Source organism: Cibotium barometz, chromosome 17 (genome assembly GCF_041138505.1).
Source record: "Cibotium barometz isolate CiBa-2024 chromosome 17, ASM4113850v1, whole genome shotgun sequence".
Lineage (NCBI taxonomy): Eukaryota > Viridiplantae > Streptophyta > Polypodiopsida > Cyatheales > Cibotiaceae > Cibotium > Cibotium barometz.
The window spans coordinates 23,658,601-23,664,390 of record NC_141062.1 but is presented as its reverse complement, the minus strand read 5'-3'; positions in this window follow the sequence as shown (position 1 = coordinate 23,664,390).

The window sequence follows — 5,790 nt, the reverse complement described above, 5'->3', positions numbered from 1 at the left end:
ATTGCGGCGTGTCCAACGAGGTGTAACTTTCCCGGGTATTGTCCATGATTCTACACACGTGTAAATTTAGAGTTTTTTAAAATATGTACATCATGCTTGCTTTACATATGCCAATTCTATGTCAAAGTAAAGTCGTGCCCTTACTTTGTTACGGTGGCCTAGGCTTGGCTATACCTTGCCATGTCCATGCATCGCCATAGCCAAGCCTAAGCCGCAAAACATTTGGGGCTTAGGCTTTGCCTATGGCAATGCATGGCCATGGCCATGGCAAGACATAGCCACATCAAAGCAAATTCACGAAGCATTAGAGGGCTTAGTTTTGGCTATGCCAATGCATGGCAATGGCAAGGCATAGCCACAGCCATGCATTGCCATAGCCAAGGACACACCCTTGCTTTGCCATGATAGCCAAGGCCACACCCTTACTTTGTTGTGGTGTAGGCTTGGCTATGCCTTGCCATGGCCATGCATTTCCATAGCTAAGCCTAAGCCGCAAAGCATTCTAGGCTTACGCTTGGCTATGGTGATGTATGGCCATAGCAAGGCATAGTGCTTCACGGTCTAGGCTTGGCTATGGCGATGCATGGCCATGGCATGACATAACCATGGCCATGCATTGCCATAGCGAAGGCCACATCCTTGCTTTGCTGTGGCCTAGGATTGGCTATGCCTTGTCAAGTGGCTTAGGCTTGGCTATGGCTGTGGGGGGGCAAGGCATAGCCATAGCCATGCATTTCCATAGCCAAGGTTATGCCCTTGCTTTTCTGTGGCCTAGTCTTGGCTATGCCTTGCCAAACGGCCATGCATTGTCATAGCCAAGCCTAAGCCCTTGCTTTGATGCAGCCTACACTTGGCGATGGCGATGCATGGCCATGGCGAGGCATAGCCAAGCCTAGGCCATGGCAAAGTAAGGGCCCGACCTTGGCTATGGTGATGCATGGCTGTGGTAACCAAGTCTAGCCATGCATCGAGTACCTACATTCCTATCTACCCACCTCCCAATCTTGGGCTCCCATGTATGCAAGGAAAAAACAACATATGGTGAAAGCATGATAAGGTGCCACATTGTCATTGTTTGCCATCTCCACCACATTAACATTTTCCAGCTCCATGTCTGGCCCATTACATTTTGCACACATTTGTTGGGATGTTTTTATTTTGGGCTAACGGGGGTCTCTTATATAGGGGAAGACCAAATTTTTTGGTCAATGAATTTGAAACGTCAGGCACAAGAAAAGATTCAAATTCAAAGTTTGTGAAAAATTATGGCGCCGTCGATATCTGCATTGGTACAGGTGCATGTATAGTCACCGAAAAATGATTAAAATAATTATCGACGTATATATCGACCCTTACACTGAGGTCCATATCGGTGCTTATACTGGCGCCTGTAAAAATTATAGAACACTACTGCACGATTATTATTGCTCTTTTGTTGAGAAATTAGGTTGAAGAAATAGGTGCACACTCCTCACCCTTGGATTTTCTTTTCATGCTTTTGTCCTTGTTGTCATAGATTTACTAATTTGTGTGTGTGTGTGTGGCGCTTATACCGGTGCTTGTAAAAATTATAGAACACTCTTGCACGACTATTATTCCTCTTTTGTTGAGAAATTAGGTTGAAGACACAGGTGCATACTCCCCACCCTTGGCCTTTTTTTCATGCTTTTGTCTTTGTTGCCATGGATTTACTAATTTGTGTGTGTGTGTGTGTGTTTGTGTGTGTTTGTTTGTTTGTTTTGTTTTGCAGGTTTATTTCTTCTTCTCCTTCTCTCACTACTCAAGGTAATGGTGTCAAAGGTGCATTGACTTTGTTTCCTTTTTCTTCCCCAGATCTATTATGTTCTAGTTTTCTCTTGTTGGTTTGCTTGTGTTGTGTTTATTTGCAGGTCAAGTTCTTTACATGATCCCCTTTATGCTCACGGTTTATTTGTAGTAAGGGTTTATGTTCCATACCTGACGAGAAAATGGGATTGTGTAAAGAACTTGACCTGCAAATAAACACAACACAAGCAAACCAATAAGAGAAAATCATACCATAATAGAGGTGTGGGGAAGGAAAAGGAAACAGAGTGAATGCACCTTGACACCATTACCTTGAGTAGTGAGAGAAGGAGAAGAAGAAATAAATCTACAAAACAAAACAAACACACACACACACACACAAATTAGTAAATCTATAGGTAACAAGGACAAAAGCATGAAAACAAAATCTAAGGGTGAGGAGTGTGCACCTATTTTTTCAACCTAATTTCTCAACAAAAGAGCAATAATAATCGTGCAACAGTGTTCTATAATTTTTATAGGCACGAGTATAAGCGACTATACGGACGTCGGTATAAGGGTTGGTATATAGGTCGATAATTATTTAAATCATTTTTTGGCGACTATACAGGCACCTATACTGATGATGATATCGATGGCACCCTTAAATTTTCACAAACTTTGAATTTGAATTTTTTCTTGTGCCCGACATTTCAAATTTCATTGACCGACAAATTTGGTCTTCCCCTATATAAGAGACACCCGTTATCCCAAAATAAGAACATCCCAACAAATGTGTCCAAAATGTAAAACTTTATTCACGGGCCGGACATGGAGCCAAAAAATGTTAGCGATGTGGTGGAGATGGCAAACAATGATAATGTGGCACCCCAATATAGTGGCGATGTGGAGATGCCAACCAGTGATGTGGTGCCACCAAACACTGTCGACATGGCTCCACTAAAAACTTACATGGTGCTACCTATCACTCGTAATGTGGAGCCACCAAACACTAGTGTGGCGTCCATTGAGGCATTTGTCAATCTTGAAGAGAGATGCATGTGGCGTCCATTGAGGCATTTGTCAATCTTGAAGAGAGATGCATGTGACCATGCAGACGTTGTATCAAGTCACTAAAAAATAGAGAATTTGTAATAACCATGTATACATGTATAGTATATATCTAGTGGAACGATGTGTGGTGGCTGGGTGATGACCTCTACTATAGCACCAATAGGCACACAAGAAGAAAACTCTACGAGATTAGAAGTGGGGGACACTGAAATCCGAACTCCAAGGGCACCAATCAGACATGTCCCCATCCCTCCAACTGACTCAATGAGCCACCTCAACACCCTCCCAACCTCCCTTTTTGACCCACATGCCTCCTCAAATGATCCTCTTAGGTCAACTTTGACCTCCAACACCTCAGATCTTTCAACTAACAACCTCTCCTGACCACAGATTGAGCTGACTAAATTCCACTCCATCTCACACAAAACTATCTAATTCTGCCTCCAAAAGTTTGATGTCCATAATAGGTCCTCTTGGGTCTCAAAACGTCCTCCAATGACAGCTCACCTTGAAACCTAACTTCAAAAGCTCTCCATACTAGTATGTTGCCCTCTAATCACACTTTTCTAACTCCCTTCTGATAGCTGTTATATCTCCAAAATAGAGTAAACTGACTTTTGTGTCAGCCCTTCTTTCCTTAATGTCCGCGGACACCTCCAAAAGCTCATACCACTCCAAACTGATCAAGATATATCACTATAAACAATCTGCTGTGACTTCTGCTGTCACTCAACTGCCTCAAAACTGATTGTCCTCCTAAAGCTCATGAAATTGACTTGGCTGATGCAGACTTCCTCTCCGTTAAGTAATCTAGCACTTCTATATCCTGAAAACATTCAAACCACACAAGGGCTCATTGCAAGGGACTCTCTGCTGACATGAGTTACACGCAACTAGCTTTGGATCAACACTTAACCCACTATCTCATCTGATTGTTGTTAGGTGACAACTTTAACTATCAGCAGAAGCTGACACTCACAAACTCTTCTCTCAAGCTCAAGCAGGCTAGGACAAGTGCTATATACCTTCAGTTGATCATTCTAACGCGGCATAGCTGTCACTCAACTGCCTCAAAACTGACTGTCCTCCTAAAGCTCGTGAAATTGACCTGGCTGATGCAGACTTCCTCTTCGTTAAGTAATCTAGCACTTCTATATCCTGAAAACATTCAAACCACACAAGGGCCCATTGCGAGGGACTCTCTGCTGACATGAGTTACACGCAACTGGCTTTGGATCAACACTTAACCCACTATCTCATCTGATTGTTGTTAGGTGATAACTCTAACTGTCAGCAGAAACTGAGACTCACAAACTCTTCTCTCAAGCTCAAGCAGGCTAGGACAAGTGCTATATACCTTCAGTTGATCATTCTAACGCGGCATAGCTGTCACTCAACTGCCTCAAAACTGACTGTCCTCCTAAAGCTCATGAAATTGACCTGGCTGATGCAGACTTCCTCTCCGTTAAGTAATCTAGCACTTCTATATCCTGAAAACATTCAAACCACACAAGGGCCCGTTGCAAGGGACTCTCTGCTGACATGAGTTACACGCAACTGGCTTTGGATCAACACTTAACCCACTATCTCATCTGATTGTTGTTAGGTAACAACTCTAGCTGTCAGCAGAAACTGAGACTCACAAACTCTTCTCTCAAGCTCAAGCAGGCTAGGACAAGTGCTCTATACCTTCAGTTGATCATTCTAATGCATAGCTAACACATAACTATCTCAGAACTAGTTCTCCAATTGTCCGGACTAACACATACAAGTGATCTACCACCAAGAACTCAATCAAACAACACACTATCAACACTTAGAACATCAAAGCAAAAGACTTTGTATCCTTACTTAGTTGATACAACCCAAACTCTCAGATTTCTTCAGATATACTAAACAACAGTGTCCTAACAACCCTGGGACCTGGGCATCAAGAAAAGAAGGAAACACAGTAAACTCAAGGATCCCCCTTAGATGGATCCTGACGACGACCACACTTCCAAGCTTCACCTTCAGCAACAACTACAGTGGAAGATGACTAGATTGAACAAAGTCTCTAACAAAAGGGCTACATAGAGAACCCAAGGACACACCTCTAGGCCAATTATCTAATCTTTAGTCACCTAACAAAAGGGCTACATAGAGAACCCAAGGACACACCTCTAGGCCAATTATCTAATCTTTAGTCACCTTCTGCTCTGATCCATCAAATCCTTCCACACTGTGCTATCTTTGCTTTTGCGAGCTTGTAAATATGCAGGTGCTCTAGCTTGCAACTATCGATAGAACTACATGAGACCCCTCAACTACAGTCTAGCTTCTTCTCTCTCTCATGTGGTAACAAGAACCACTTCATCTTGGAGAGTCCCTTCAAAAAACTCAATCCACCCCTCTTGAACCCCGTCGTCGCCTTCGTTCCTTCTAGAAACACATCACCTGTCTACCTTGGATCTCCCATGCACTTACTATTTTCAATTCTCGCATCGGCGCCGATTCTCTTGGCCATGCCGTTTTTGCCACCTTGGACTCTCTAGACATAATCATATACACTTTACATACGTCTCTACACATCATGCTTTGAGTGGGCTCAAGATTCACCTCACAGCCCACCACCAAGATGAAAACATTTATGTTTTCACTGGCTTCTTTTTGATCCACACTCTTCTCACCCATAAACTATACTATACAGTTCTATATAAAACAAAGGCTTGATCCAACACCTCATCCTCCTCCTGGAGAAAAAGGATATAAAATTATCTTTCAAAACCATACAACTACATTGATCTAGTTGCTTAGATGAAAAATCTGCAGCCACCCTACAAAAAACCTCAGTGTTGTACTTCCATCAAATGGACTCTTATACCAATTTGCATGCCTAAGCTACCAGCCTCTATGTTAGTAGTGGACCCATATAGCAGTTCTTTTGAAGTTGTAGTTGTAAAGAACCTTGAA